This window comes from Oryzias latipes, chromosome 12, assembly GCF_002234675.1.
Source record: "Oryzias latipes chromosome 12, ASM223467v1".
NCBI lineage: Eukaryota > Metazoa > Chordata > Actinopteri > Beloniformes > Adrianichthyidae > Oryzias > Oryzias latipes.
This window is the reverse complement of record NC_019870.2, coordinates 22,808,650-22,825,165: the sequence shown is the minus strand read 5'-3', so window position 1 is coordinate 22,825,165 and position 16,516 is coordinate 22,808,650.

Sequence of the window (16,516 nt, the reverse complement as noted above, 5' to 3'; positions counted from 1 at the left end):
CAAACAACTAGAAAAAGTTTCTTATTAAATGATACAAAATCCAGGGAGGTTGATAAAAAAGTTTCATACCAAATATACCAAAAAATGCAAGCAACATTTGAAAAAAAAAACATTTGAAAAAAAAAAATCTTTAACCCTTGTGCTATCCTATGGGGTCAAGATGACGATTGACGTGTTAATGGTCCCTACCATGACAAAGGTGGATAAAGGTGGAGAGGATTTCATGTAATCCATGGAAAGCAGTGAAGATCACAAATCATTTAAGAGAAAAGTTTAGTGCACTGTCTTGTGGGGTCTAGATGACCCAACTCCCAATGTCAAAGTGCCTACGATAGCACAAGGGTTAAAACATTTACCTTCCACGTATTATATCATATATCCTCTGCAGTTAAGATTGTGTTAATAAGTATTTTTTTGTTTTTGCTCTTAATTATTAATTAATGGAAACATTGCCGAAGCACAAAATCATCAAAAGACGGTTTACCAAGAAACTATAGAGTGAAGGAAATGTGTATTTAATCCCTTGCTGATTTTGTAGATTTACCCACTTAAAAAGAAACTGACAGTCTGTCATTTTAATGGTACGTTCTTTACAGTGATAGAAAATCGAGAAATCAACTTTAAAGAAGTTTATTGCATTTATTTGCATTTCATTTATGGAAATGAGTATTTGATCCCCCTTGCCGGAAAGACTTAGTACTTTGTGGTAATACCCTTATTAGCGAGCACAGAGGTCAGACGTTTCTTGATTAACAGAGTTCTGCACAAATCAGGAGGAATTTTGGTCCACTCTTCTATGCAAATGACTTCTAAATCATTCAGATTTAGTGGCTGTTGATTGCTAACTCTGAGCTTCAGCTCTCTCCAAAGGTCTACAGTTTAGGGTTGAGTCTATAGACTGGCTAGGTCACTTCATGACTCCACATGCTTCTTCTTTAGCATTTCTTGGTCATCTTGGCTGCTTGTTTTGGGTTATTATCCCATTTGAAGACCCATCCACCTCCCATTTTAAGCCTCCTGCCTCCTTCTCACTCAGGATTTGATGGTACATGGCTTCCTCCATCCTCCCATCCACACAGTGAAGTATCCCTGGGCAGAAAAACAACATCAAAGCATAATGTTTCCATTCCATGCTTAACAGTGGGGATTGTCTTCTTGGGGTCATAGGCAGCATTTCCCTTCCTCCAAACACAGAGGGTTGAGTTGATACCAAACACCTCAATTTTGGTCTCATCTGACCACAGCACCTTCTCCCAATCACTCTCTAAATCATGACGGTGTTCATTGGCAAACGTCAGGTAGGCCCTTCTTAAGCAGGGCTATTTGCGAGCAATGCAAGTTGTTAAACCATTGCAGTGTAAAGTATGACTGTGGTCCCAGCTGCTTTTTATGATGCTCTTACTTTTTTTTTTGCAAAGCATGTTAACTTAAACTTGGGATGATTGTTTTACATGGTACATGTTTTTCTGTCTTTTCTGTTTTTTTTTTTTTTGACTTGTGAAGCAAACAAAATGTATGTACCTACTTACTTCACTAACTTGTGTATATCTTGTTAACTGCACAAATTTGTGAACCATCTGCCATTGGACCAAACAGCAGCTGTCACCTCAACACGGGCCTCTGTTTCACCAAAGGTAAAAAAGGTAGAAGAACGTTGTTCATATCCTCCTCCACTTTCCCCCACACAACATTGATCACTGGAGACTCTATTATAAAGAATGTTCAATTTGCAAATGCTACTTCCTGCTGCAATTGTGCAAGTTATCTTTGATAAACTTGTTTCGTCATGCCCACGCTTTCACCAACTATTAACAAGGTTACTGTCTATGTTGAAGTGAATGAACTGCATAGACATGAAACTGAAATCACCCAAAAAGCCTTCCTCCTCCTTTTTGACACTTTGAATAACCTTGATAAATTGATTTTTATTTCTGGCCCCCTGCCATCCATTAATCATGGCTCTAAAAATGTTGGCTGCATTCTTCCACTCCATTCTTGGCTCCAAAATACATGTAAAGCAAATAATTTCATTTTATAGATAATTTTAACTTGTTTTGGAACTGCCCAAGACTTTTTGGAAGGGATGGTCTTCACCCCAATAATAATGGGTCTCAAATTCTAGCAGCCAATTTACAATATATAGTACAATCCACTCCTAAATTACGATTAACAACTAATTTCAACCAACAAGACATACTGTATGCTTCCCATGCACTCTCCCTTTTGAATACCCTTTGAAGAACTTTCCATTGTCTCCCTCACGCATTGCCCAAAACCCGATCCATTCTCAGAGCAGACTGAGATGGAAAAGGAGAAGTATTTCAGTCGATAGACAAAGATCTGCTGGGGTTGAGTGCTGCCTCAGATAACTCCACTATGTGAGCCAAGCTGGGACTTGGCCTATGCATCACTTCTGTCCCGTGCACAGCTGCACTTGTGTCACTCTGACCGCATTTTCCCAACTCGAATACCTCTGATCCCTGAAAACCATGAGTGTACCCTACGAGCTGTCCCTTACCGTGCAGGTTCTTCAGATAGCATCTATTCTCCTCTATCAGTTGATCATCTTTCAACTGTGGCTGGGTCCTCCAACCAAAAACCTATTGCCCTGTTTACTGCTCGCTCTAAGGCCTTCTTCCTTGGTGTTTTGTTTAAAGAGGAACATTTGGATTTTATGTTCCCCACAGAGACATGGCAGCGTGATCAAGAATTCACCCAAATGAGTTGTGTCCCCCAAATTGTTCCCTGCTTGGAACGCTGTCTGAGCCGTCGTGGGGGCGGACTTGCCTTGCAGGCCCCTCCAGGGCCTGCCCAAGTATTTCTTGGCAAATAATCTGAGTCTTTTACATCTGTTATTAAACTTGAAAGAATTTTAATTCTTTTGATTTTAACTTAAACATTGATGACTCTTCTTGCAGTGATGCATTACAGTTGCTGTCACTCTCAGTCGTTTAATTTTAATCAACATGGAGGTCGTCAAATACACAAAAAAGGTCAGACCTTGGACCTTGTATTCTCTGTCAGCCTGAATGTGGACTAGCTCATAGTTGTGAACGTTCGTGTTTCGGACCATAGTTATGTATATTTTAGCTTATCCTGTAATTTTTTTTAAAACATCCACACAAAGTGAAATTCCACAAGCATTTACAAAATAAACTTGCTTTGGAGAAATTCTCTTAATTATTTGGGCCCAGTTATTGTGATGGTATCACTGACCTTTATTCTTTTGCTTGGTCTTTTAATTCCCATTGTTTGTTTATTTTAAATGAGGTTGCTTCTGTCAGACCACAAACTTATATAGGCCTTGCCCCAGGCTTAATCAGAATATTATGGCATTTAGGAGAACACGTCATAAGGTAGAAGGATTTGACAGTACATGGTCTACTTAAAAGAGCTGATTTCATCACCCTCTCTAAACTGAGAAGATTTCTAAAGCTAACACGTCAGTTGTTTTTTTATTTCATCTCGTTTAGATTATTGCAATATTCTTTTTACTTGCTTTAATCACTCTACAGTAAAACGCCAGCAATTGGTACAAAATGTCGCTGCAAGGCTTTTAACAGGAACCACCAAAAGGGCCAAAACGTCACTGGTTCTGTCTTTGCCACACTGGCTCCCTGTCAATTTTAGAATTTTGACTTTTAGAGTTCTCAATAGACAGGCTCCTCATTACATTTCTCAACTGTTGGTTCCACACACCCCTAGCCACCCCCTTTGTTCCTCAAACCTGAACCTACTTGAGGTCCCTAAGACCCGCTAGAAAACTCGGTGGGATATTGCTTTTCAGGCAGAAGCCCAGAGACTCTGGAATGCCCTCCCCTTCTCTCTTTGGGTGGCTTATTCAGTTGAATCTTTTAAGAAGCAGTTGAAAATGCTCCTTTTTAAAAAAGCTTTTAACTAAATTGCTTTATTCTCTGTTTTATTTATTCATTCATTCATTCATCTTCTTGACCGTTTTTCCATTTCGGGGTCACGGGGTTGCCGGAGCATATCCCGGCCACTTGGGCGTAGGGAAGGGATGCCCTGGACTGGTCGCCAGTCTGTCGCAGGGTAGAATCTTCAATCACACGTCCATTCACTCTCACACTCACACCTATGAACAATTTAGAGTTGCCAATTAACCTATAAAGCATGTTTTTGGACGGTGGGAGGATGCCGGAGACCCCGGAGAAAACCCACGCATGCACGGGGAGAACATGGAAACTCCACACAGAAAGGTACCCCATTGATGTTGTGTTTTTCATGTCCCCCAGCCGCGACTTGAACCGGGGGCCTTCTTGCTGTGAGGCAAGAGCGCTAACCACTGCGCCACCGTGCAGCCCATGCCCGTGTTTTATTTATTTGTTGTTTTTTATTGTGTTTTTCTTGTTTTACTTTGTGTGTGTTGTGACACTGTCTGTGAAAGTGCCACACATAAAAAAGTACTTATTTACTTATACTTACTTACAATCTTCTTCCTTAAATCCACTGAAAGCTCTTTAGTTTTTCCATGTTGAAGAGTTTGGAGTTTGACTACTTGAATCTGTGGACTGGTGTCTTTTTTAAAAATGATTAGTTCAAACAGGTGTCTTCAACTCAGGTGACTAGTTGATTTGGTCTAACAACTCTGTGTGAACCAGAACTCTTCTGGTTACAAGAGGATCAAATACTTATTTTCTTCAATTAAAAGCAAGTACATTTATATAAATTCTTTGAAATGGATGTCTTGATTTTCTTTGTAATTTTTCTATTTCTCACTATTTGAATGAATGATGACTGTCCATTTCTTTTTAGTGGACAAACCCACAAAATCAGCAAGTCATCACATACTTTCTCAACTGTAGGTTAAGACGAAAAAGTCATGTTTAAATTGTTTTAATATATTCATCACTAAATTGCTGTAACAGCTACTTCTCAATTTATTGATACATTTCTTTTTACACATTTTTCACACTTGCTCTATCATTTTATTGCTGACCTTTTTGGGAGAGAGGGCTCTGGTACCATTACGTTATATAACCAAAGTGTCTACCTCACCAGATAACCAGCTCTGCACCCCAATGTTTGTTTTTAAAAGCTGTTCTGACATGTGTTCAGTTTAGCCTAAAGGAGAAACTGTGACATAACAAAGAGAGGGAATCAGAAGAGCTTCCTTCCATTTTCCATTACTATAATGGACACATTTAACCTATCTGCATTTACAAGAATCTGATGCTGTTACCATCTGTTCTCATGTGGGTTTTTTTTCTACTTTCCCAGAAACTGATCACTCGAATTTCTGAAAATGCATCAAACCTGTTTACATATATGAAAGTCTGGGAAAACCAGTGAATGTTATCATAAGCTTTCATAACTGCCTTGTGTATCCTGAAAAAAAAGAATAGATAGAAACTGAGAGAAAGGGGAAGAGGGGGTGAGGAAGTACAAAACTGATCAATTAACTCTGAGTTTGCTAACTGATAAAAAAAAAGATAGACCATGATATTATCATAATATTATAATATTGTCAGTCTTATTTCTACTACAGATACATTGACTGATTAAATAAAATTTTAAGTATGGGTGGTACTCCAGAAAATTATGTAATTTTGTATGGTACTAAAGCACTAAAACTAATGACACAGAGGCAGCTAGTTTCTTTATGGGTTGTCTTGATGTTAACATTTTCACCTGGCGCCCACCTCACATATGTAATCTGGATGCCAAACTGGCATGCAGCATGTAGATCACGGTTTTCCAGATAATACATTTTGTTGATATCAATCCTGGAACCGGCAACAAATTGTTGGGGGCTCATTTGGGATTAGGCTTCTACTAAACAAGGAGCTGATCTTGTGATAACCAACGGCAAGAAAAGGTGACTTGACCCTGGCAGTTGGCATGTGTCTATGAGGGGAGACGAGAATTTGGGATAAAAAATCTTCACTCTTTCAAGGGAACTCCCTTCTGAATCAAGAAAATGAGGCATGTTTTGCCCAGCACATGCAAATAATTTTTAAAACAATAACATGTTCAAGCTCTCCAGCTCTGAAGTCTTCTATATCAGGGGTCCCCAACCTTTTATGCGCCACGGACCGCTCTGACATCAGAAAAGATTTTCCCGGACCAGCCTTTGAGATGTTTAAGACAAATACTGTAGCAATGCTATGGTGAAGAAGACAAAGAAACGTGATAAGACGAACTCTAAGCTTTTGTTTTGACATGCATGACATTGTACATCGCACAGCAATCATCATCCTCTCCTCTTCCCACACGAATGGTGCAAAAAGAAATAAACACAACAGGAAGAAATAACTAAGGGTGAAACAACATAACTGCCAGAAGAAAGGACATGTAGGCAAAAAAAACCCCACCCGTGCTGAACCCTATTTTGACCAAGGCAGGCAAAGGGGATTATATCCCACAATTCCCTGTGCTGCCAGTTCGGACAGCAGACCCAACATGCAGGTGACGCCACTACAATACAACAAAATAATATGATATGACGTGCATGAAAACTGTGGTATTTTCTAAACATAATAACAAACGCGAATTATGACATGAGCAACGTCCTCTCTGCCCGCAACACTTTCTGGTTGCTATGATAACGTTTAAACATGCCTTCAAAATAAGATACACCACAAATACAAAGTGCATGAAAAATTCGACTGTCCTTCTTGTTAACGCTTTTTTGCTTTCAAAATACTCCAAAGGCTTGTTTTTTAATGCAGGGTGCTTGGTCTCTGTCAGAATAACAAACTACTGTCCACACAAAGAGTCAAGGTGCTCTCAATCTTTATGTAGTTGTAAGGCAGAATGTGGGGAAAAATGCACCCATGGAAAATAATGTGGCAGGGCTGCAGCCTATAGTGCAGCAGCATGGCAGCCAGACATCACCAGAGAGCCTCCATCTTGAAAAGAGGTCCTCTTTTATAGGTGGTTGGCTCCACCCCTTACCAAACAAACACAATTAACAATCAAAATCAAACATTTACTAAAAACAAAAGAACAATTACATGCATTTTCCTAATTACCAAAGCAATAATTAGACAAAGAAGTCCAAACTTTAACAACATTCTTTAAACAAAAATGCAAAATAAAAAGAAATCATTTTGAATTTAAAACAGGCCTGTCAAAGGAAACCAAAACAATAGGTGGGTCCACTGGACATTCAGGATACAGGAAGTACTCATATGAAATCAGGAAGTAAACAAATAAGACATAGAAAACAACCAAAAACAGAAAATAAATAAAGTGAATTGCAAGAACTGTTGGAAGTTTACAGCTATACAGTGTGTGCACCCACTGATGCTGTCAGAAGCAAATACACTTTATTTAACACTCACATTGTGACAGACTTGTGCTCTGTCACAGTCTCCAAGTGGCAAAGCAGTTTTAAGGGCTTCATTGCCTCATTAGAGAGCAATATAAGTAGGACTCCCGATACTGTCTATTAAATGCAACTTTCCTTTTTTTGGAAGTCGAAGGCTCCTCTTCTCTCTCCTGGCTGGGCCTTTTCCCCAAAGACGTTTGTTGTTTACTCATTTTGCTAGCTCCTGGGTTTTATTTTAGCAGTAACCTATCACGTGACCAAGAAGAGCGCCTCGGCCTGCGTCGAGAGCGACATAGACGGATGTTCTAGATCACAAATGAGTTTGCTGCCAACAGCGGTTGTGCAAAAAGCTCAGATCCCACAGACAATGAAAGCTATTAAAGATGTACTCAACAATCTGGACATTGAATTTCTATTTAATTCTAAAGAGAGGATATAATTCAACTATAAATGCTTTATGCTCTTATATGCAGCCTATTTTTTTATACTTACATTGCTGACATTTCAAATTGGAAAACAAACAAGCAAGAGATACCCACACAGGATTCGACAACACTACCAAATGCTACAGGACACACTAAACCGTGGTTTGAAGAGCCTTCTCCAACAACATATGACACCTTGCAGCATCTGCAAGCAGATAGATAACCAGAGGGGCTTTTGTAGAGGCAGAGATTATCTATAGTTTTCTGAGAATTATCAAGCCATGAGGCCTCAAGAACATCTTCCCCCATTAAGATGAACAACCTTCTGTGAGCTCAAGGCCGTCCTCATATCTAATCTAGGATAGAGGACTAGTACAGAGCTGTTACTATACAGGATAATTGATTTCAGATTGAAAGAAATATATTTTAATAACTTTACTGATGAAGTTAGCCATTTCTTTAAAATTTTAAGTGAGGCGGTTGTTCCCTGCCGGTTCCCGTGTGGCGTTGGGGGGATTCCGGCTGCCGCTGCTGCTGCGGTGGGGGTCTTGGGGTGGGGATGGCTGGGCACTCTCCCTCCTTCTTTTCACGTTCCACCATCCATTTTAGAAGAACATAAAACCTCACCTGAGCACTGGTGTTAGCTCACCTTTGCACTAATAGCTTGCATGACTGAATGACTGAAATATTTCACACTAGTTGGTTATCAGGCATAAGTATGCATGTGAACACTATCTGTTTTGTGTACATGTCGACAGGTGGACATTTTTGCAGCTAGCAGGTGTGTTTATAACATTTGAGTGTGTGTGTGGACAGGCCCCGCCCTTTTTGTACTGCATTTGAACCTTACCATAATGATTAACAACCAGTAAACTTGTTGCTGTATGCTGCTTCATGGTCTTATCCCCCTTCCCCTCCTATTATCACCCCCTACCCCCCCCTCTCTCTAGCGTCCCTCTCTCTTCTTCCCCTCTTTCCTTTTCCGTCCGGTCCAACACCAAAGATTTTCAGACATGATTGAAATTAATAAAGTTTGGCCTCAATTACAAAAGGGGTTTATTCAGACATACCTTTGGTTTGTCAGAAGATTAATAACCCCTCTTGTTAAAGCAAAATATGTCCAACACAAGAGGCCCTCAGCTCTCGTCTGTCTGCCCAGCTGTTGGACAGGACAAGTTAAAAAAAAAAAATAAATAAATAAATAAATAAAATTTTAAGTGATGAAAATAAATGCCAATAATTTCACTTGGTTTAAAACCAAAGCAGAAAGCAGATTATGAGCACTGTGCCAAGGGAAGTGATGCCAACCAACCTGTAGGAGAGGAAGACCCACCAAGCATTTCAGAGAATTTCAGGGAATTCAGAGAATTAGAGAGAATTCTCTTCCTAGAACAGCCCTTCATCACCAGAAAGAGAACATCATCCAGGTGCATCAAGGAGCACAGACTGCAACTCCAGAACCTCTCAATAAAAAAATTTAAAAAAAGCAAACGTGCAAAAAACCCTACTGACAAAACAAAATAAGATCAGCTATACTGGACTACCTTGCCTTAAATGATAATGGTATGGTTTCAATGTATATTTAAATGTAAATATACATATACTTATAAAGGTATAACTGAAGTTGAATACACAAAAGTTGAACTGAAACTATGTCTATATAGATGAACTCCAAACATTCTATTGGCTGTTTGTTACATTATATTGTTTTTTTCTTTTTTCTCTCTCTTTCTTTAAAGAGAGGGTTTTACCAAACCCAAAAGTAAAAAGTGAAAAAACAGAGCAAAAAATAAATTAATGAAAGCATGAAATGTGCTTACCCTCAGAGAATGTATGCACCCCAAAATATTTAACAGCCCATTGATTGGTATAAGAAATGAAGGAAGACTTAAATTCTGGCTTTGTGGCTATGCAGTTACAGTGATGTTAGACTTGGGCTGACAAATACATTTCACTGACAGATCCTAAAAAATGTAATCCCTCATCACAGTGTGTAAACAACATTTGGCTAAAGCAGTAAAGATGTACAAACAGTTATGTATCACTACATTTCGCCTAGAAAAAATAAAACAAAGCTGACATTTGGCCACTGCACTTGAATGTTAAACACCGAACCGATGTTTTTTTCTTTTGCTCATATATCCTTGCAGCCCCCAAGTCTGCTTAGAGGGCATTCATGTGCACAGAGCGATGCACTCATTCACCAATATGACCCTGGGCCCTTACCGACGGAAGACGAGGCAGGCTCCTGCCTGACTCCGCTCAGGTCCGCACAGTGGGCTGTCAAAACCGATCATCTTCATACACTCCTGCAATCAATACTTCACAGCCACCTGACAGTCTGTGTTAGTGCAACACAGTCCTGCCACTTTATCATTATGCAGCAAGAACCACAAATAAATAAATGGAGGAAAAAACAAACACTAAAAATGAGTATATTTTCAAAGAAATTTCTAAGTATTGTGCTTTAAGTGGGATACCTCATATATTAATTTTACTCCCATCAGCTTTCAGTTTATGGTAGGGATGGTTTGGAAATATTGTTTTTTCTTGTAGCAGTTCTTTCACCAAATATTATGATCTATAACCTTGGATGTGAATGCTTGAAGCTTCCCAAAAGCTTTTGTAAATAAAACTCAATTTAGGAAATTCTGGCAGACTTCATACATGACTGTTACACACACTACACATCTGTTCTTTATCAGCATTTACATGCATTTGATCATGTAAAAAAAAGAAAGAAAGAAAGAAAGAAAGAAAGAAAGAAAGAAAGAAAGAGAAGGTAAACCATATTATTCCACAATCAATGTATCTATTATCAAATTTTGAAGCTAATTTCTACATCTAGGGCTTAAAAGGCTAAGTGAAACCAAGTTAATAACTAAACTTGATTATTATGTTTAAGACCACTTCCGACAAGACAAATCCGCCACTGTACAGTACAGTTGTAGTATCTCTTTCACCTTAGTGTCCACAAGGGAAGAGCTGAGCCCTCCCTGGTCTTTTTGTTTTTTCACAAAGTTTAAGCCCCAAGTTTGAAGGCCAAAGTTAGTTAAATAGGACTTTGGCTGTTCAATATCTGAAATTTGTTGATAAGATTATACATTTGATATAGAATATTATTCACATTATTAAAACTAATTTAAATTTAAGTGGAAACAACAAAGAAAAAAATAGTAACTGAGAACAATAAAGCAAAAAGGTTTCAGATACAGTGTTATAGAATTTCAATACCAATCTACTCAGGAGGAAGTGGTAAATGGCGCATACTTATATAGCATTTTTCTACCTTCTTTGAAGGCCCAAAGCGCTTTATAGTCACAGTCCCCTTCACCCACGCACACACGCATTCACACACTGGTGGCGGCTCAAAGTGGCTGAACAAAGTGACCTGTGATCTACAGCACAAACTTTCTCCAGGAATTATCTGAAGCAATCCGAATTGCAGTCATGATATTTATTTATTTGTGTAGTCGTTGCTGTCTATAAAGCTGCCATAGTCATTACAACATCAAGTGCTTGCACACAAGGTCTTTGTGCAAGATTTCTCCAGAAGTACATGCAGATACAGTGGGATGCACAATCACACACAAAGAGACACAAAAAAGCAATAATCATTGGTCCCACTTGACAAATATTATGGGGGCTCACCATTCTGCCAAGTCTAGGCCATGGTTATTGGTCAGCCTTTCATGTTTTATCAGCAATTTTTTGTCTGAAAAATTGTTAAAATTTATTTTTACTATATCAACCATATGAAAGTATATTGTTTTTTTATACCAGCCATTAAACATAGGCATATAAATGTTACTTCCTTTCACTTTTTTAAACTAATATTTAATTTTTAAGCCATTTGGTCATAGAAATGCACTGTTTTTTAAATAAAGATTAGATTTGTGCAATTCCTTGAAATAATAACAACACAGAAGAAAGAAGGTGTTTGATCATAAAGGCGTGTATAAAATGAAGCCATTCAGAAATACAAAAATGTTTTTTTACTCACCAAAGCTCCTTTCCAGACAGAATTTGTTCATGTTAACTCTGGAGCGACTGGATCTCAGATTTACGTCCTTCCCTTTTAAGTGCAAACTTGTCCTGAAAAACAGATAAAGTCTAGCTAAAACTGGTCAGCCAAAATGTTTTTCCCCTGCTTCTATGTCCAGCTCATTTCCAAAGAATAGACAGTCCCCTGCTGGAGATCAATCTGTTGCGAACTCCCCATTCTAATCATTAGGAAATCCTGGCTTTCTTTGGTTTGAAAGCAATCAAAGACAGCAGGGCTTGACCAACCTCATAAACCCAGCTTTCTCATGGTACTTTTTAGCACAATGCCACCGTTTCTTTTTGTAACATTTGTGGTTACATTGACTATTTTGTCCGCTCTAAGACAGCTTTTTAGAATCGCTAGTTGCAGGGCAATTTTTATGAGCACAGCTGTAGTTTTACCACACACAGATGCCACAATCACTAAGTTAAAATTCCTTTGGTGGAAAATGTTATATGAACTATTCTGCACTTTATGAAATACTAGAATGTGTGAATCAAGGTAAATTGATCATCAGGACAAGAATCACATATGAGTCGTACCGAAGACAGTAGCCTTAATTCTGTATGCCGTTATGTGTATATCTTTGCTTTTTCATCAGCATTATGTTTCATAAACACAACTGAAGGGGTTTAAATTAAAATACTACTTGAATTTGCAAAACTGAATACAATTACAAAATGTTTATTTCGATACAAAAAAAATGATCATAGTGCTTCCAGACAGATGTATTTTCATATTGGAGACTTTGACCAATCGCATTTCAGCTGTCCTTTCTTGCCAGGCAGGGTCAGAGCTAAAGAGGCCACATGATCATTTTCTTCTAGTTAGTGCCATCTGAATTTTGTAATCCACAAAAGTCTGTCTCAGGTGTTAACACTTAAGACTCACTCCAATGAAAATGGTATATTTGGTGTTTTTAACATCGCATTTCGGAGTATTTCTTTTTTCAAATTGTTTGTGATTTAGGAGCATACAAAAAATACTGTTTGAAATAGAATGTATTTGTGTTGTACAAAATACTCTGGGCGGGCCACAAGCTCCCTTCTCCGATCCATTCTGATGCATCCACTTGTAGACAACTAGATCCATGTCTACTTTGTTTTCCTTGTCTGAGCTGGCATCTGGCTTAAAACTGTTCGCCTGGATAGCTTCAATATTGCTTTTTGTTGCACTGTTACTGTTAGGTTGGGGTTGTGAGGGGGTGTAAGCAGAGAGAGTCTAAATAGATGGATGATGTCAATAGGAGCAATTTAGGCCGTGCCAATTATCTTGCCACAACTCAGAGGTGAATTCCTAATGATCTTCTGCCGTTCTGCAGAAACTATGCTCTAGAAAACAACAGAGGTTTTTTGATCTTGCCTAAAAACAACATAATCATTATTAACCCTTGTGCTATCCTAGGCACTTTAACATTGGGAGTTGGGTCAACTAGACCCACTAGACAGTGCTCTGAACCTTTTTTCTTCAATGATTTGTAATCTTCACTGGTGTCCATGGATTACATGAAATCTTTCCACCTTTGTCATGGTAGGGAGAACACGTCAATGTAAGGGTGGGGTCATCTAAGATAGAACAAGGGTTAAAAGACCACTTGGAACACTTTTAGAGCTCAACAGATGATTGGAGTGGATCTTCAAAACTCTTTGATTACATATTTGTTTTGCATTCTCACTAATAGTGTTGAGTAAAAGCTAAAGATTTCAGGTGTAACGGTAACTTGCTTGAGCAAACAAGTCAAGTTTTATCCTTGGTTTTGTTTGATCAAATTTTTGTGTTTATATTAAAGGTTATATTTGTCCTTTTTATTCTTGTTTCTGCTTCAGTTAGTACTTCAGTGTACTTCAGAGTGACTTTAATAGTTCTACTGTGAGATCCTTTCTCAGACGATGCAGGACAAACTCTAAAACTGGTTCAGACTGACTATGTGTGCTGCGCCACAGGACAACTTTTACTGATTATAGTTTGATGTCTCTGTTCATGCAGCTCAGCAGGCATGGGCACACAGACACTTGTGCCTACACATGTATTCTGTCTTTACTTAAGTATTTAAACATTTATTGAGGCATTTATGAGCTGTTTTATCTTTAAAAAAATCTATATAAATCTAAAAATGAAGAAAAATATATGCAAAACAGACTGTTTCATGCAGCCAAGTATGTACCTCGAAGAAACCTCACAGAGGGGAACAGCTGCATAAAAGGGACTTTAGTGTCACTGTTGAATAGGTAGGAAAATCTTATAATTGCTGTGTTTTTTTTCTTCTTGATTAATCAGGTTTTCCTTACAAATGATAAAGATACATATTTTTATTCTGTTCCTTGGCATTCATAGTTCCAGAAGTGATTTTATGACTGCACCTTTGTTTCTGAAGTTTATCTCCATACATGATCCTGCTGTAAGCTGGTGCCCTACACAAGACCAGCAGTACCTATTCCCTTTCTCCCAAAGACAGCTGGGTTGGCATCCTGCTGTCCCTGCAACTTCAAACAAAGACTAATTGATCAGAATGTTCTTTTTAAAAGATAAATAAATATTTGCAAATATTTAACCTATACGTTTTGTAAAACAAAAAGACATGCATATAAAAATGAATCAGTGTGACACATTTTCAAACTTGAAAGATGCACGGATTTATTTTATTAAAGATACCATGATATGTGCCATGGGCACATAGTAAGTTTATTATTTAAACATTTCAAGGTTTGTATTTCACTCCCTGAACTGAAATAAGCCATTTCAAATAGCCTTATATATTTGATTTGAAATGGTTTATTTCAAGCAATCAAGGCAAGAATAATGCACAAAACAATAAAATCAGCATTCATACATTCATACAAAGACTTATCAAAATAGGAGAATTAGTTATTAAATCAAAGATTGCTTCTAAGGGAGTGGAAGGAAGCAAATCTACATAATCCCATCCCTATTCTACCATAACCATTTTTATTACATTATTTATCATTATCTGGTTCATAACTTTTTATCACATACCAATGCCTTACCAGCACAGTTTCAGGTCATTACGAATGCTCAAGTATCACTTAGGCTGTTTTCAAAATTGTTTTGAAATATAAACTCATATAAACTATATTAGACACAACAATTCCAGATCTTTTGCCATTCAGTTTGAAATCAGAGATGTATTAAACAAAAAGAGTTTGTATCCTATTCACTGTTTATTCGTTGTTCAATATCTTTCATGTTGTGCAGGGATTTGGGGAAATGGAGGGAAAAATATTATTCCATCCTTGGTTAAATTACAATAAACAAAAAAAAAAGCTGTTAGAATAGTTATTGAGCAAGGTAACCAATACATTCCTTATTTAATTTAACTAAAAGTTTGAAGTTAAAGGATATGGTTTATAGTAAAGTATTCGAAATTATACATAAAAAATATACATATACCTTTTACTTTAAGATTTAGTCAGTAAAATTTAAGCCGTCTTTATCAGTTTTAACAGGTTAAAGTTTGAACTAATGTTATGGAAAATGTGTTTCAGTTCTTTCTGTGAAATTATGGAATGAAGTCTAATTGACTGATGAATTACAATTACGTTTTTCTTTTTTGCAGTAAAAAAAAAGCCAAAAATAAATTTATAAATGATAACATAGATGAAGAAGGACTTCATTTACTTGTAACAATTTGTATTAAAACTTCATAATGTGAATAAACAGTTCAGTGTGCAACAATAGCTTTAAACAGGGCAAAAACCCTAATCGTTTTATTGCTTTTTAAAAAGATTATAAACAAAAGGGTTTAGAACTGTAAAACGATTACACTGGAGCTTCAGCTCCAGTATTTACATTTACATTCCTCAACCCTTAACACAATAAATGTGAATCAGCTTTTTCTGTCGTGGAAAAAAGAATCTGACCGTGACTTCTTATGCAATCAGGCGGAATCAGCTGATCTGAAGAGAAAAGCGTTTTAGGAGGCTTATGTAGCACTTTCTATGCATATCGGTGACAAGCTGCTTTAAAATTTTCCATACCGGTGTAGGTACCAAAACCATTCGGCCTGCAATAAGTATTCGGGGGTCTGCGACTGATGATGACGTCACACTATTTGATTGGCTGTACTATGGTCCAATGACGTATAAGATAGTGATTGGTCTAATAATGATAAATGATAAATCATGTTGACCGAACGATAAATTATTCTCACATGCGGAGAACTGTCTAAAATCACAGAAACATAGAAGAAGAAATAGCGATTTCCGTTGAAAACAAACAAAGCTGCGGCATAGAGCGAGATGATCTTCTAAACGTGCTTTTATTGTTGTTATGATAATGGTTAAGTGCATGTTCGCTTATAATTTTTTTAATCTGTTCCGTCAAAGCCACAATCTGGAAATACATGGTAATAACATCAGCCTTTATTTTGTCTGGACATGAATGGTAACACAAATTCACATGATTGTTAACACAGTTTCTCAGGACTGTGCAGAGCAGCATTTCCGCTTTCAAAAGCCGCCTCCGCCAACTCACACATCGTGCCAAAGCTGCTCCTCTGCTCAGATACACGGTTCTCCTCAGTCTGGCAGCTCACTCTTGCAGAACAGCCCGACGGACTGTGGTCCAAAGCCTCATCCAGAGTGCACTTCGTAACTAAGCACCCTTCCCTGCCCTCAAACACGAAGCTACGAGTCCAGCTGCTCTGGTCAGAGACATGGTTTGCTCACATAGAGCAGCCATTTCATTGTAACAGCCACAGATCATTTTACAAAGTGGGTTGTGGCAAAATCTCTGTAC